At 40.9% G+C, this 18,324-nt stretch overlaps 1 protein-coding gene across 1 annotated transcript in view; it reads left to right on the forward strand.

Moving 5' to 3' along the window:
- PTER (phosphotriesterase related) overlaps positions 1 to 18,324 on the forward strand; it is a 65,803-nt gene that overhangs the window by 17,219 nt on the left and 30,260 nt on the right. The window lies entirely within an intron of this gene.

Below are 18,324 nucleotides of genomic sequence, written 5' to 3' on the forward strand. Positions count from 1 at the left end.
TCATGTTAGACAATATTTAAAAGACATGCTTTCTGTGAATTCTTTTTTTTTTATTAACATATAATGTATTATTAGCCCCAGGGGTACAGGTCTGTGAATCACCAGGTTTACACACTTCATAGTGCTTTCTGTGAATTCTTAGGAAGCAGATGAGTGTAATGATTGAGATGCCAAATTAAAATATAGTGCTGGGGTCCCTGGGTAGGTCAGTGGGTTAAGTGTGGGAATCTTGATTTCAGCTCAGGTCATGATCTCAAGGTCATGAGATCCAGCACCTAGTTGGGCTTCTCAGTGGGTGTGGAGCCTACTTAAGATTCTTTCTCTCCCTCTGTCCCTACTCCAACCACCCTGCTCATACATGTGCATGTATTCTCTCTCTAAAAATAAAAATAAAATAAAAATCAAATTAAAAATATAGCACTAGACAAACCTTTCTAAATCTTTTAGAGCTCCTTATTTTTATAGGGAAATTATATAACAATCACATGTCCTTTATATGTAAATACAGATATGTGACTAGGCATTGGTTAATTAAAAATGTGTTGTTTGACTATAGAGCATTTTCTTAATTTGGTGATGCTTTTTATCTAGAGAATTCCGTTAGAGCATTTTCCCCCCTGCCATCTCAAAGACTGGGAAGGAGAGATTATTGCTCTATGATCCATGAAGTTATTAGATTTTCCCTTCATCCCATTGTAGTAAATCTGCTTTCCGGAGTAGAAATAAGCCATTTGTTATTTTATTTTTAGTACATTGAATACTAGTCTTTCCTACAAAAGAGGTTGCCGTGTCAGGTGCCACACTTCTTTAGGACTAGGCAAAATTGGTCGTCTTGCTTTCTTCCCTAGTTCCATTAAAAAAGGCTGTCTTTGGGGCGCCTGGGTGGCTCAGTGAGTTAAGCCTCTGCCTTCGGCTCAGGTCATGATCTCAGGATGCTGGGATTGAGCCCTGCATCGGGCTCTCGGGAGGGGAGCTCATCAGGCTCTCATCGGCAGAGAACCTGCTTCCCTTCCTCTCTCTCTGCCTGCTTCTCTGCCTACTTGTGATCTCTGTCTGTCAAATAAATAAATAAATAAATCTTTTTAAAAAATAAAAATAAAAAGGCTGTCTTTTAGAGACATTTTCCCCCAACTTGAGGGTCCACGGGTTCTCATCAAAATTTTTAATTTTGCCTTTTCATTTTTATGAGAAACCAAACAATTTTAAGCACAATCTGGATGCATCTAACCATCTTACAACCAATTATTGCCATAGGATTTCATTATTCATATTTTTGTTTTTAAGACCTCAGTGATGGGAAATTATTGCCTAAAACAACAGCATTTACCTTGCTCATGATTTTTTTTTTTTTTTTCCCAAATTGGGATTTCTGTTTTTCTGGGAGCCATGACTGCATTTTCTGGGCCATCGGGAGGTGGTTAGATTGAGACAGTGGTGTCATGGTCTGATAAAGTGGTATGAGCCCTTTCACCTCCTTTATTAGAACTGAAGTTGATTTGTAAACAGGATCCTATATGATAGTTACATGCACGTTTGCTTTGGAATCTATACCACTATCCTAAGGGTAGAACCAAGAGTCAGGACTTGTTCTGTTTTTTACTCTTTTCAGTTTTTTTCTCTAGCCCCGCAATTTGTACTGTGTCTTCAACCTAACCTGCTCTACTCCCAGTATTATCTCCTAAAGACTAGTGTCCACCCTTCTTTCTGATGTTGTCTGGGGAAGTTTGGGGATATAGAGAAAGAAGCTATGGAAAGAACTTAGCCGAACTTCTGGTCAACCAGTCCATTAAAGCTAAGAGGTTATACGTCATGATAAATTGGGATCCTTGTCTTGTGTTCTTTTGAGAGAAAGAAAGGGGCAATGCATATTCTCTTTGGTGCATGTTTAGGTTGGTTGGCTCTCAAAGGAGAAACCTCAGAGGGCATGGTTCTTGTACTATTTTTAAAGGTCTCCCAGCAAATGCTTATAGAGACTACAGGACTGTATTTTGCCTTTAATGAAAATGCAGGATAGCCCATCTTCCTTCTCTGAATAACAACTCCATTTCCTCACTGGTGAAATGGGAACAATAATAATAAAAGTGGTTTTCATCTTAAAGTAGGTCCTCTGGTCCAGTCTTTTAGTCAGATACTTTTCAATGACCTACCTTCGGCTGATCCCTTGCCAACTTCGCAAGGACATTAGGAGATTTAATTAAAGTAGGTGCACTGCCTGACGCTCTTTAGAGAAATAAACAGCATTATTATTGTAGATATACTTTTGATATTCCATAATCTCTTGAAGGTAATGATACCAGCAATACAGAAAGCTAGGGCTTCAATACAGTCAGAGTTATATGAAGACCTCCCTACGATGTTATACTAATCGTAGTCATCACGTGGCTTTCAGAGCACAGAGTTCAATTACTGTCAACTTTCTAATTGCAAATATTTTGATTTAATGTTTGCTCACCAAGAACTAACATACTGAGAGGTGGAAAAGTAGTCAAGTCGTGCTGGTTATAGTCCACTTTAAAGACTTCACTTTTATTTTTAAAAAAATTTTTTTCAACATTTTGTTTTAAAGTGTGATTATGAAGAGTACTTTACACAGCTACCATGATAATACTTTTGTATATGAGCGCAGTGGGGGAAAAGAGAGTGTTGTTCCAGGCTTCCTTGGCCCTGAAATGTAATTCTCTGGCTCTTAAAATCCCCAAGGAACAATGAAATTTGCTTTAGTTTCCTAACTCCTCCCTGGCTTCCTCTCTCCGGCATTCAGCCTATCCTCACTCTGCCCATTTAATTACCATCCAAACACAGGTCTCTTCCTTTGGGCCCAGTGCATGTGTTGTGCTTTCACTGTGGACCTTCCATGCATCCTGTCCATGAGCCTCTACAGACTGCTTACACATCCTAAAAGAGGCCCTTTCTCCCCTATGCCACCAGGATGCCTCCTTGGAAAAATCTCCTTTCTGCAGCTTCACCTAAATGCCACCTCCTCCTAAAAGCCCTCCCGACCCCTCCAGTACCGCTGAATGTTATCCAGGTGCATCTTCCCGGAACATTGGCTTTGTACCTCTTTTCCAACATTACTGCATTCACTTTAATAGCAAAGGTGTCCCACTAATGCATAAAAAATATCAGCCCCTCCATTGAATGCTTACCATGAGCCAGGCACCGTGTTTGGGGCCTCTTTCAGCTTCCTGCGATAAGATTTTTCCTTTTTCATCTTTGTTTCTCATACTATCCTCCTTTGGACTTACTAGATCCTCAGCAAGTATCTGCCACGTTGAATGGGAATGTCGTCAGGTGAAATTTCCGGGTACCTGGAAAGCAAACGTCTTTACGTTAACTTCCTGTGCTCTGAGAATTTGAAGTCCAAGCTCTCCCCCTCGAACCTATATAAGTAACTCTTCTTAATGTTTCAAGGAGAGTCACAATAGCTGGTCACAAGCCTGTAAAGAGGCCATGATGCTAATGAAGAGGTCAGAGTGCTTTTGGCTGAACTTGCATTTCATCAGTGTGGACGTGAGGGCGGGTAGGACACGGATCGCTCATTGGCTGAACAGATGCTCACTGAGCATTTACTTCTTGTCAGTTTCTCACGTCGCTCAGGTGGTACCTACTTGCCCATGTGTGGGGGTGGGATCAGAGAAGCTAGTAATACCTATGCCTCTCCTTTTCATGGAGCATGGCGTGCACGTCTCACCCAGCGGATCATGTTTTGGAAGTCACTAGAACAAGACAAGGTGGGCCGGCCTCAGGCTCGCGCTCCTTGCAGTAGGTCTCAGCCCGTCTCGGGCATATCCTTCTTCACACCCAACAGGTGAGGCCCGACCACGTGACAGCACATATACGACGCTGACTCTTCGTAACTCTGAACCAGCCAGACAGGGTGGCCACGTTAAGGCTTTTCTAAGTGGGTCTACTGTGTGGTCTTCAAAATAAAGGACCTGACGTGATTCTGCGGGGAACACCTTGTAGGGATGCATTTATCTGTGCAACTGAAAAGCTCTCTGTGATTCAAGGAAGCGTGTTTTAAAATTAAACTGCCTTGGAAAGAAATTAGTGTGGGGAGTCGATACATTTGAAAAATGAGCCTTACCAGTCAGTCCTCACCCAGGTTTAGTCCTTGTAAAGGAAGAGCTACTGCCGAGAATCACCTGTGCTAATTTTACCAAGTGCTTTTAGTTTTCTGATTTATAATTGGCTTCTACCCGTTGAAATAGGAAATGTCCTTGAAGATAAAGTTGCTTGTTGTTGTATTAATATGCTCAAGAATCTTGCCCTGCGGTGCCGGGCTGGCTTAGTCAGTGGAGCATGCAACGCTTGATCTCTGGGTTGTAAGTTCAAGCCGCACACTGGGTTTAGAGATTACTTAAAAAACAAAACAAAGCAAAAACTTTAAAAAAAAAAAAAAAGATTCTTGCCCTTATTTAGTAAGGGAAAGTTACAAACAACAACAACAAAAAACTTATGTATTCCTATGTAGCCCTGCTAGGTGCAGATGAATTCGCTAAAACGGCATGTTCCCTATCTTCTGAGAGCTTGGAGTGCGAAAATAAAGGGAAAGTTGTAAAAAAACAAACGTGGCTTCAAAATCCCAAGCCCAGAAACTTTCAAGAAACCATTTCCCATGCTTTTAAATAATAATTTTTAGCTGTTTTGCTTTAGGAAAATAAGGCGATGTACCCTAAAAGGGGTGTGCTGTGATCTCTGAATTATCTATAGTCAGAAAAACAAACATCCCAGGACAGATTTGGTTAGCCCTTTGCCAACAACTGTTAGCCTGTTCATCCTTTCTGGTCCTTACTCTGCTTCAGTTTCATCATCTCCTTGCTCCTGCTTTAATATTTTTTTCTTCACTTTATGTGTCTTTTGTTGCAAGTTCCCTCAAATCCTTTGCGGAAGAAGGCTGGCTCCAAACAAGCCAGCATATGAATGGTAATTAGCTACTAACTACGGGCCACCCCGGTGGGTGGTTGAGGACGGGCAGACATAGCCTTGGACTCTGCCCTTCAGGAGGTCACAGTGTGAGGGAGGGACATGAACCATTAATATAAGAAGGGAGTTTCAAAGTAAAAGCCTGAGGGCTAGAAGAGAACCTAGAATCGGCATGTGACCCAGACTTCTTGAGCAACAAGGAAGAACATCAAGAAAAGCTTCTCGTGATGCCGGAAGCTCCCCCTCATTGCCAAGCAGCAGTTAGCCAGGACAGGAAAAGGGTGGACAGGTTGGGTTTGTAAGCTCAGGAGAGAGAGGCAGAGACACATTCAAGGACCTGGAGACGGGTGTGAAATGCTGAGCCCAGAGAAAGGCAGCCGGCTGAACTGGGCCCCAGTAGAATGGCTTGCAAGGTGTCTACTGCCTTCCAGGTGCAGATTTGCCTCTGAAGGTTGGAAAGATGACTCTGGGGGAGACCTATTTGAATCCGTGTTTTAAAAAGCACACTCTGCGGGCACTTGGGTGGCTCAGTTGGTTAGGCATCTGCCTCTGGCTTGGGTCATGACCCCAGTGTGCTGGGATTGAGCCCAGGCCTCAGGCTCCCTGCTCAGCAGGGAGTCTGCTTCTCCCTCTGCCCCATCCCCTGCTCCCGGTGCACTCTCTCTCTCCGTCTCACGCTCTGTGCTGTCTCTCAAATAAGTAAAATCTTTAAAAGAAAGAAAGAAGGGAGGGAAGGAAGAAAGAGTGCTCTGTAGGCTTGGTGAAGGCAGAGCAGACTGTCAGGGAGACGGGGGTTAGAAGCTCTTACCGGGAGTCACCTGAGAAAGGTTGGTGGTGGTTGCACTTCAGTTGTGGCTTTGAGGACAAAGATCGCAGGAGAAATGAAGGAACTAGTGAAGTGGGGGTGTTTATGGCATTTACAAGTCCCTCTGGGTGAATCTAGGATGACCCTTGGATTTGGGGTTGTTTTTTGTTTGTTTGTTTTGTTTATACCTCAACAGTTGGCTAGATTAGTTGGAGAGAGTGTAGACAGACCTCTGAATCCTGCCCGAGGACTACGTGGGATTGGTGTAGTAATCATCCACTTAGGGTTGCTATCATTGTATTCATAGGCTAAACTCTGATTCATTCTAACCGAGCTCTCCAGGAAGTGCCGTTCGTGATCGATATTTGGCATTCTCTAAGCAGACTGGTTCAAATCGCGGCTTTTCGGCTCTGTGACTTTAGGTGTCTTCACTTTTCTTGGCCTCACCTTCCTCCTGTAGTGTCAACTTGGCAGTGTTTTAGCGAGAATCTGAGATAAGAGAGACTAAGTGCTTTGCATGGCCATCTGATGCATAGTCCGCTTAGTGAATGAATGAATGAATGAATGAATGAAGCATCACTGTTGCTTCACAGTCTCCAAGTGAGGCTGGGGGTTCTCTCTTACTGAGAGCGCAGGGTCTTATGTTTAATGGATGGCCAATAAGTACTTATTGAATCTATAATATTGCTACTTCATCTTTTCTGATTGTCTTTCTCCTAACCTGCCAGAGGTTGTGTTAACCTTCTTTTACAAAGATTCTTTCTATGCTTTTGTCCTTGTGTGGTTTACTTTTACTTAAACCTTATTTCATTTGATCCCCTTTTCACTTACAGAGATGACCCACACTTCATAATTTCTGACATTTTCCTATAAAATGTCTCCTTGGCAATTCTTCATTTGCACGCCTAACCTCACACAAGAGTGCTTTCGATAGTAGGATCTTGGTCCTTGTGTGACTGGACTGTGATAAGAATTACTTGGAGTGCTGAACCTTTTCTAAAATTCTCACTGGGTCCCAGGACTTCGACTAACAAAGATCAGTCCATTAAGAACCTGATGAAATAGCTTGAACCACAGTCACTGCACTGAAAAGACATGTAATTTGATCAGAAATATTTGTACACGAAGCTATCAATTCTAGGCATGGCTAGAAATTAGCAAATCTGTAATAATAAAGAAGAATTCAAAATAGCTCTTGAGTTCATAAATCTCTGCCTGCTGTCTGCTTTAGTTGGAGGATTCAAAATATATATTCTATTATTTTACATGTAGCATTAGTATAAGCATTGGATAAGTTTATCCCGGTGTCATTGATCTTTTCCCTTTTACTCCCTTTTACCGGTTATAAATGAAAATAGATAAACATTAAAAAAAAATAGAAAACCAGAAACTTGCCCTGGAAAATACATTAAATTGTAATGAAGAAAAAAATTATCTATTTTGGCTCCTTCTACCACCCAAAAATACACATAACATTTTACTATTTTGAGTTAAGCTCTACCTACATGTAGATGAATGCACTCTCCCTAAATTTATAGTACTTACAATACGGTTTCATATTTTGCTTTTTTCAGAAGTTATAATAAGAGCATTTTCCTGTGTCATTAAATAGTCTTTGAAAGTAGAACTCGAACGTTTGCATAATGTTCCAGTATGCATGTAAACATTCCCATACCATGAGATATTTTGGTTGCTAGTCTCAATAAGGCCATAATGAAATCTTTGTGCGTAAATATGTCTTACATGTCTCTAAATATTTCCTTAAGGCAGATCCTCAGCAGCAAAGTACCATTTTGAGACTCCAGATATATACTGCTAAACTGTTTTTCAGGAAAGTTGAGCGAATTTGCACTCTGGCCACTGTTCTGTCTTGGCTGGTCACCAGATCCCCAGTCACTCTGGATCTATCTAATTTTTCACAGACCAGACAATGCACTGGTTGATCGGATTTGTTTTCACTGCCTCCCAAGTGGTGCTTTCTGTCCTATCCCTACAATGTGACTTTTGGACACTTTTAGGACTAACTTGCTATTTAAAGGGGAAAGATTTTTCCCTGAAGCGTAAAGCTAGATTTCTATTCATGAGACATTTCAAAGGGTTGTTTGATGTTTACAGTGCTGCGAGTAAAGTTTGGTTCCTTAAATATGGCATCCATTTTAGCACTGTTCACACAAAACTAAAGTCAAGCATCCCTCTTCCCCATGGTGTTTGGGGGCTTATCTAGCAGCAGTAATTCCAAACAAATAACCCAGTTAGTTGATCTTTGGGCGTTTGGAAAGCTATTTGAAATCTGGGCAGTTTTCCATTATGTTATACCTTCTGAAAATTATTTTTAAAAAATAAACCACGCTTTAGTTTTAGTTTGTAGACAGGAGAATTTTATGTGTGTAGCCACTGCTTTCTTCATTTATCACTAAAAATGAACATTTTAAACTAGACGGTCACATTTGTTTCTTTTACATATGTAAAAGAAGATGTAATTATTTGTAGGATATTCTAATGCAGTGGGATTTGGGTATAGTTCTTCTTCTTCATTTGACATGCCTGTTCCACTTTCAAACTTTGACCAAAAAAAAAGAAAAGAAAAGAAAGAAAAAAAAGTTTAATCTTACTGGAATTTTAGAGTTAATGGCAAATTTATTCATTTCAGAATGAGATTTTTGACTCCCTCATTCTTAAATAAGGCATAAACGAATTACTTTCTTTCTCTCTACTCAGTTCAGTTCAGGTTCACAGATGAGAACCAAATGCTAGATATTATGCAAGTGCACACACACACACACACACAACATAGTTGAACAGAGACTGATCCCTTACAGACCAATGCAATACAACATGATGCGTGCTAAACACACTTTTGATCACCTTATGTGATATACTCACTAGGAGAGCCCCTTCCCCCAAGGAACAGCTAACTCAGAAAAACCACACCTGTGCTCTTAGGAACTGACCATTCGACAACCAATTTCCATTCAAGCATTCCTATTTCCACATGCGAATTTTCTGTGCCTGCCTCATATCTCAGCATCTTTTTCTTCATGTCTTCTTGGTGGTTGTAAATATTGATAAATATCAAGAAATAGGATGCAAGTAGATTGCAAAGTAAAACTGAAAACCTTAAAAAAGAAGATGCAGTTGTCGTGAAGTCGATGCAAGTGATACTGGAGCGAAGCAAAAGCTCCCTACAAAGCCCTGTGAGGATGTGACAGAGTCGGACCCTCAACACAAGAGGAGAAACTGACAGAGATAGTACATCAGGATAAGTGCTTCACAGAAGCACAGGTTGCCTAACAACAGCTTAACAGAGGACCTTGGTAAAAAATGATAAAGCCTTCAGAAATAATTTTGCAAAAATAGCCTTCTTCATCAGTGGGGTGCAAAAGTCAAGGAACAATGTCATAGCACAAAATTTTGTCACCCCCAAATCCAACATTCAGTTACTTCTTTGTTCTAGAATTAGGACATATTTATAATATGACTTATTTTTTTTAAATGATGACTTATGATATTTTATTTCCTAATTTGAAACCTTAATCATGTCTTTTAATATAACATTATTCGATGTTGGTTTCTGTATATTTTGGTTATCTACTGTTGTGTAACAAGCCAGCCCAAACCACAGGTTTCAAACAACCATTTTATTACGTCCCATAATTCTGTGGGTTGGCCAGATTCTACTGGGTTGGCTGCAGCTGTGCTTGCAGTCATGTGGGATCTTGGCTGGGTTAGAATGTTCGAGATGACTCACCCATTCATCTGGTACCTTCTCAGGGACAGCTGCAAGGCTGAGCTCATAAGGGATGTGGAGGTGACTGGCTCTTATATTCCCCATGTGATCTGAGGGCCTCTCTTTCTCCACAAGAGAGGTAGCCAGACTTCTTACATCACAGCTCAGGTTTCTCTGAGGCACGGAAGCAGAAGCTACTTCCAAAGACTTGGGTCCCGGACACATGGCATCACTGCCGCCCCATACTATTGGTTCGACTGAGCCACGGGCGAGCTCGGCTTCGCTTAGAAGGGAGGGAGCACACAGACATGAGTGTGGGAAGGCACGGTCCACTGAAGGCTGTCTATGGATGCCAGAAAACACGCTGTATTAAGTGCATTCATTTAAAAAGGCATTTCCAGTACCAGTTACCCATGGAAAATGAGGACCCCCCTGTAGCTGCAGTCGCTTCGGTGGGTCATTTCCAAAAGCCTAATGAGCTGTGATATCAATCGCAACAGTCAGTCTGTTTTTAAGAATCACAGGTCTCAAGTGAAGGAATTTGTCTATAAGCAGATTACAGCCTGGGTTTGACTCATAAACTTCAGCCCCTTATTGTTAGGTTTATGAAAGAACAAGTGTAGGTGTATTTGCCTAGGGATACTCAGCAAATGTTTGGAAAATAATATAATGTTTGGTATATAATAATAATTTTGAACATTTGTATGTGGTTTTTTTTTAAAGATTTTATTTATTTATTTGACAGAGAGAGAGAGAGATCACAAGTAGGCAGAGAGGCAGGCAGAGAGAGAAGAGGAAGCAGGCTCCCTGCTGAGCAGAGAGCCTGATCTGGGGCTTGATCCCAGCACCCTGGGATCATGACTCGAGACGAAAGCAGAACTTTAACCCACTGAGCCACCCAGGCGCCCCTGTATGTGTTTTATAATTTATGTGTTTTATAATTTTATAATTTATAAATTATAAATTTATAATTTTAGGTGTCACCTTATTTGCTTTTCATTTCAAATCTTACACGCGAGATCCGGCAGATATGATTCCAGTTTTCAAGTGAGGAAACTAACTCATGGTAAAATTTAAACTTTTTAAAATGTGTATATTTTTCAGTTACACAGGTAGGAAACATTGGAGCCAGAACTCCAGGGTTCTTTCAGACCAGCTGTCCCTCCTAGAGTTCTTTTGAACTGAGAAGGATCTCAAACTGAAACCCATTCATTCTCTCTCCATGTACATGTGTGTCTGTATCCACATGTATATAAACTGCACATTAAAAAATTCTTAATATGTACAGCCTTCACTGATAGTTAATGAATGAAATTGATAGGTAATGAATGAAATTCATTCTCATTACATATATATGCATATAATATACAAATGTACATATATGTATATATTATATATACATATATATGTGTATATATATTATATATATAATATATGTATATGTATATAAGGTATATATAAAATATACATTTTGGGGTGCCTGGGTGGTTCAGTGGATTAAGCCTCTGCCTTCAGCTCAGCTCATGCTCCCAGGGTCTTGGAATCAAGCCCCGCATCAGGCTCTCTGCTAAACGGGGGGCCTGCTTCCTCCTCTCTCTCTGCCTGCCTCTCTGCCTACTTGTGATCTCTGTCAAATAAATAAAATCTTTATAAAAAATAAATAAATATACATTTTAAAGTACACCTTCATTGATGAATGAATATTCTTCATTGAATGATCTTTAGATGGTCATTAATATCCATTTTCAAGCTAAAGGATATTACAGAATGCCATAAATGCCATCTGGAAATCATCTGGTCCAACCCTTTCATTTCACAGATAGGAAAAGAGGCTCAGAGTGGTCAAGGTACTTGCTCCAAATCACACAGCTATTTATTGGAACAGCCAAGAGCTCTTGACTCTGAACCTACCATTCTTGCAACTACATCAGGCTACCTCAAGAATAGTCTTCCAGATGAAATTGTGTGAGGAACATGATGCTTTATATGTTTAAAACGTTAACCTACAATTCACCTGGAATTCAAAGGAACACCAATTGTAAGCTCTTTAAGGAACTAAAGATAGTTAAAGGACCAGTGGTGCAATTTGCTGCAAATACCGGTGTTTCTGCAAGACAGCCTAGTGCTAAGAATCTGTGGAAGAGAAAAGGTGAGAACCAGCTGCAGTGTTGAGAGCTCTTTATGAGGAAAAAGAAGCCATAATCATTGTGTCTAATAACTTGTTCCTTGTTCCACTGCGAGGAATATGCTAGTAGCAAAATCAAGGAATTTACATCAAACAGTCTCACAGAAGTGACTGTGGAACCTTTTTCTGAGAATGAGGGATTGAGATGAGCTAAATCCATAAAGGTCAGTTCTGTAGACAGCATTTTGACAGCATCACACTTGTCCCCACTCCAATGTTACTGTGACAAGTAGTGAGTAATGTTGCTTTTTGACCTGAATAGAGATCGAGGGCTTTTTTCCCCCTCTCCCTCCTCCTCTCCCTCCTTCTAATTCCCTTCCCTCCCTTTTTCTATTAAGGAAAAAATGTTTTCAATTTGTGGACTAAACAGATAAATTACAGAAGCCAGTAGTAATATTAATAGCATTTACCGAAGTCCTAGTGTATGTGACTTGAAGAGCTGACTAGCTAGCGTGTGTTTGACTAAAGAGTCAATTTAAAAATGGGCAGAGGACCTGAATAGGAATTTTTCCAAAAAAGACATACAGATGGCCAACAGATGCATGAAGAGATGTGCAGTATCACTCATCATTAAGAAAAGGCAATCGGAAAAATGATAATGAGATCCCCTTACACCTGCCTCCATGGCTGTGATCAAAAAGACAAGAAATGACAAGTGTTGGCGAGGATGTGGACCAAAGGGAAGGCTTCCTCACGGTTGGGTGGGAACGTAAGCTGATGCAGCCACTATGGAAACAGTCTGGAAGTTCCTCAGACAACTAAAAATAGAAATGCCATATGATCCAGTAATTATACTTGTAGGTGTTTACCAAATTAAATGAAAACACTAATTAAAAAAGACATATGCACTCCTGTGTTTAATGCAGCATTACTTACACTAGCCAAGTTAGAGAAGCAATCCAAGTGTCCATCGATAGATGAATGGATAAAGAAGATAGGGTATGAGGGAATATTACTCAGCCATAAAAAAGGAGATCTCAAAAAAAAAAAAAAAAGGCGATCTCGCCATTTGCAAATAGATTGACCTAGAGGACATTATGCTAAGTAAATAAAACAAAGACAAACACCATAAGATTTCACTAATTCTGGAATCTAAAAGACAAGCAAAAAAAACCAGAAACAGACTCACAGATACAGAGAACAAACTGGCAGTTGCCAGAGGGGAGGCAATGGGAGGAAGGGCAAAGTAGATGAAGGGGATTAAGAGATACAAACTTCTAGCTATAAATCCCAAGGATGAAAAGTACAGCATAAGGAACATAGTAATACTGTAATAATTATATGGTGACGGGTGATAAGTAACTACACTTACGGCGAGCATTTCAAAATGTAGTAATTGTTGGATCACTAGATTCAACACCTAAAACTCATATAATATTGTACATCAAGTGTACTTCAATTAAAAATAAAAATTTTAAGAATAAAGTCAATTAAGCTACAAACTACCCCAACAGCTGAACAACCCAATGTGATTTCCGATTTTAATAATTACTGGACTCCCCTGATCTATCATTTTTGATGAACTCAGGGAAGGTCTGAGCCAACATAGTGGAAGGGACCTTTCCCAAGTGCACCTGTCTGCCAATGCCTTTTTCAAGGAGTGTCACTTCCTGGGTACATCTTCAACACCATCTTCATATTTATTACTTGGAATTTGGAAATATCCTCGGATGTCTATCCAACTTCCTTAGTCAAATGGCGGGGGGGAAGGCAAAAAAAAAAAAGCTTGGAAATGAAACCTACTTTTTTCCGCTGAATACAAGAATCTCACTGTTCATTTATATCTTTGAGTGGTTTTGTTTTATTTATGTCACAGTTTGAAGAACTCACTGGGTCCCATTATTGCTCTGTGTACTGAAGCGGTCAGATTGCATCCTCCTTATTCAGGCCTGGTTATTGATTCTTTTGACGATGCTTAATATGAAAAGTCATAAACCTCCATGCTGTAGAGCCTTAGAACCATACATACCTAGGCAGGTGGTGGGTGTGAGGCCGAAACTCTGTGTCCCATTGTTCAGCCACCAGACCAACACTGAGAGAAGACATGTCACAGGTTTGAACCTGCACATGATGGAAGTATTCAAACACGCTTTAAAAAATATTATGTGGTTTTAAAAATGTTTGGTCACAAGAAAGGGGAACCCTCCCACACTGTTGGTGGGAATGCAAACTGGTGCAACCACTCTGGAAAACAGCATGGAGGTTCCTCAAAATGTTGAAAATAGAACTACCCTATGACTCAGCAATTGCACTACTGGGTATTTACCCTAAAGATACAAACTTAGTGATCCGAAGGGGCACGTGCACCCGAATGTTTATAGCAGCAATGTCCACAATAGCCAAACTATGGAAAGAACCTAGATGTCCATCGACAGATGAATGGATCAAGAAGATGTGGTATATATACACAATGGAATACTATGCAGCCATCAAAAGAAATAATGTCATTCGCGATGACATGGATGGAACTAGAGGGTATCATGCTTAGCGAAACAAGTCAAGCGGAGAAAGACAACTATCATATGATCTCCCTGATAAGAGGAAGTGGAGATGCAACATGGGGGGTTAAGGGGGTAGAAGAAGAATAAATGAAACAAGATGGGATTGGGAGGGAAACAAACCATAAGTGACTCTTAATCTCACAAAACAAACTGAGGGTTGCTGGGGGGAGGGGAGTAGGGAGAGGGTGGTGGGGTTATGGACATTGGGGAGGGTATGTGCTATGGTGAGTGCTGTGAAGTGTGTAAACCTGGCGATTCACAGACCTGTACCCCTGGGGATAAAAATATTTTATATGTTTATAAAAAATTAAAAAAAAAGTTTGGTCACAGATCAAATGTCAGCAAGGGCAGTGTTTATAGAGTACTGCTACTCAGTGTGACCCATTATTTGGGGGACACTTTTATAGAACCAGCAAGTCCAGTTAGAAACTTCCAGTATCTCGTGCCACTTCCGCTTTCTCACCATCTCCACTGGCATCTTCTCAGACCAAGCCACCACCTGACTTTTTCCCCCAGGTTCTAGCGATGTCCCCATTGGTCTCTGCAGATGCACAGGCTCCCCTTCATCCATTCTCCGTGAGGCTACTAGTTATTCAGTTCATACCTTCTCCTGCATAAAACTCTGAAATGCTTTCCTGTTTTTTTGTTTGTTTGTTTGTTTTAAAATCAGGTAGGGGTTTGATCAGGGAAAGAAAACAGCTATAGGTGAAATGGAACAAGGATTTATTACAGAGATTCAAACTTAGGCAGTTCTTGGGGAGGTGAACTGAAAATCAATTCACCCAACAGCAACCTGCCAGTTTGACCCCTGCATCTAAACTTGCAAAGCAGGCACCTTCAGCCAGGTCCAGGACCAGGTGTGGGAGAGGCAGGGGCAGGAAAAGGGCTTGAGTCTACAAAATCCTGAGGACAGTCATTTGAATGTAAAATTTTCAGAAGTCCCATCCTCTGAAATGAGAAGTGTAACCAAAATGGATATTCAACTCAGGGGGACAGAAAAATCTTAAGCATAATGGCCTGAGTGAAATAACTGTGGCAAAATCTTGGGGAAACAAAGTGAAAATTGCCCTCCAAACTCCCCACCCACCACCAAATCTCCAACAGTTTGGCAAATTTATGAAAGTTAATTGATGCGTGTATTTTAAAAAATGACACATCCTATGTATTGTCTCTGGTTTCCAGCTCAACTGTATAGTACTGGTTTTCTTCTCTCTTTTTTTTTTTTATTTGAAGTTTGTGTTCTTTTCTGATTCCATATCCATTGGGGTTCAAAGCATTGTTTCCTTTGACCAGCTTATACTGGTAATTACAGACTAGCCTCCGTGTCTCTGACTGATCAGATTTCACATTTGAAGTACAACAGAGCTTTTGGCAACTGCGTTTATAGCTCCTCTGTCGATTTTCCCACTACCTTCCATGGCAGGTGTGTGCAATGCAGAAGCTCCCGTGGATGCCTGGAAAATGCCAGAAGCCTGCTTTTTTCCATGCGGGTTGCCCCTTTCTGTACACTGGCCGCTGTCATTGTCCATTCCCCTCCCCCACACCGTGAACTCTTCACTCCATGGTGGAAGCCAATGGTAGCCCCTTGCCTGTACCTTGGAAAGAGAACAGCTTTCAGGCTGAATGTGGGTGGAAGAGCCCTACAGAAACAGCACGTAACTAGGCAGAAACCATGAGCGCCGTATACAGACTCTGTCTGACCAAAGGAAACACTCCATCCTAGAGCAACGTCCGCTACAGTTTCTTCTTTCATCCTTTAAGTATGGGTTACCTTGTTTGTGATCATAGGAAACAGCAACTCCTTCTGCCTCAGGAATTTCCCAGGAGAGATGACATTTCTTAAGTGTTTTTTTTTTTTTCTTCACAGATTCACAGGTGGTGAGTTTGAAACTTACTAACATTGCTCTTTCAAATCTGTATCAATTAACTATGCAGTTTGGTGCTTTTCTAGTAAAACGGCTAGTGTTGTTGCTTTTTTTCTTTTTTTTTTTTTTTTTCCTTTTTAAAAAATTGAAGCCTATGGGTGTCTGGGTGGCTCAGTGGGTTAAGCCGCTGTTTTCGGCTCAGGTCATGATCTCAGGGTCCTGGATCGAGTCCTACATTGGGCTCTCTGCTCAGCAGGGAGCCTGTTTCCTCCTCCTCTCTCTCTCTGCCTGCCTCTCTGCCTACTTGTCATCTCTGTCAAATAAGTAAGTAAAATCTTTAAAAAAATACAAATAAATAAAAAATTGAAATCTAGTTGACATGCAATGATAGTGATAGCGTTTTATCAGTTTATCCAAGTTCCTGGGCCCCCTCGGCCAAAAGAAATGAAAGAACAAATGAACCCATATGGAAGATTGAATCGATCATGAATGGAACTGTGATTTTTGTCAACAGAAAGAACTAGTGACATATCCCTTGCTCTCAGTAACAGGGAATAAAGCATCGAACAGTGTGGTCCTAGACATCGTCAAGGAAAATCATTGCCCCGTGCAGTGACTGGCAGGCACACAGTGACTCTCTAAACAGACACCAGCTTCTGTCACATGTGAATCATTTAAATGATGGAAGCTTGGCTTGCAGAAGAGCACTACCAACCGAAAACTAATGGCCATGCTAGCCACAAGTCCTACAGTTGTCTGTCAAACAGTCAGAATCAATTATTTACACATTCTAGGCCAATATATATCCCAGCCCTCAGTTCCAGATAATTGCAGATAAAAGCTGTTTTAGCCTCCGAGCGCTTTTTCTGCCATCTCTGCTCTCTTCTCACCGTGTCTCTTGAATGTACCACTGTGCATCATCCTCTGCCTGTTCTCCCCGAAATGATCTCCTCTCTACCCAAACGCTTCCTCTGAAAAAAATCATCTAGGGAATACACGGTAGTTCCTCCTGCTAGCAGAACAGAGCTGTCATTTGTTAACCACGGGCTGTGTGCTAGACCTGTGGTCGCTTTGATACTTGGTAGCTCATTTCATTGAATTCCTGTGACCTTAGGAAATGTGCTTTGTTATTCTAATTTACAGAGAAGAAAAAGAGAGGCTCCGAAGGTCAGAGATTTCAGAATGTCTTTTTAAGGAACAGCTTGGGAGCTCCAGAGGCATTTTTCTTTACCTGGTTCCCAGGCAGTTTGTCCCCGCCCTCCGAATGTATGCGGCCAGCACTCGGTGTAGACCACTGTTTCTGGCAGGGGTTCCGCTCTTGGCCACGAAGGTGTTTGTCTTCACACTTTCAGTCGCGCCTTCTTCTTTCCAAGAGAATCCCTTCATTTAGGAAACATACGGACGCATGAAAGCGCTGGAACTGGGATTCTTGTTGTCAGTGATGGGAACTTGGTGACTACTTAGTTTGTATTGCAAATGAAAATAAACAGGATAAATAGAGAGGATTTTTACTCTTTGGAAGCAGCACTTTTCAGTTTCAATCAGAGTCACTTTCATTATAACAAAGGATTTTTGCTTTTTTAAAGATTTATTTATTTGAGAAAGAGCGTGTGTACATAGGCGGGGGAGGGGCAGAGAGAGAGAATCATCAGGCAGACTCGCCACTAAGCACGGACCCCTTCACCTCCGACACTGGGCTCAATCCCAGGACTTGAGCGGAAACCCATAGTCAGACGCTTAACCAACTGCACCACTCAGGAGCCTCGGAATTTTTGCTTTTAATGATTTTCCAAGTATTTCTGACTATGTGCGCTAGACCAAAGAAAACATCTACAGCAAGGAAAGTCTTTATTCTTGTTTTTTATTAGTAAACCTAGGCATGCCCCCTCCCAGTTGTTCTTTGGGGGGAATAACCTGTTAAATCATCAAGGTCAGAGATTTTTGTCCTACGTATTTAAATCTACAATTTCTGACACATGATGGACCTTTCAACAGAAGTTTGTTCACTTGGGTAGTGAATGAGTAATGGAACAATCAATAGCCTCAGTCTATTTAATTTATTTGAAAAGCAACAAATGAAAAATTTCTGATACAAGGCTGGTTTTGACCTAAGTTATTGATTATGAAGAGTTTTTTTTTTTTTTTAAGTGGAGATTATTGTTGAATTAACCAAGGAAGTACAGCCGTGACTAATGAGATAAAATTAAGCAAAAGGAAACTCTGAACTGAATACCAAGAAATACTTTCAGTATTTGAGGCTGGGATTAAATCAGGTGAAGGCGTCCCAGTGGAAGTGGCCGGGGACATTTAACACC

Source organism: Mustela nivalis (genome assembly GCF_964662115.1).
Source record: "Mustela nivalis genome assembly, chromosome: 7".
NCBI classification, from domain to species: Eukaryota; Metazoa; Chordata; class Mammalia; order Carnivora; family Mustelidae; genus Mustela; species Mustela nivalis.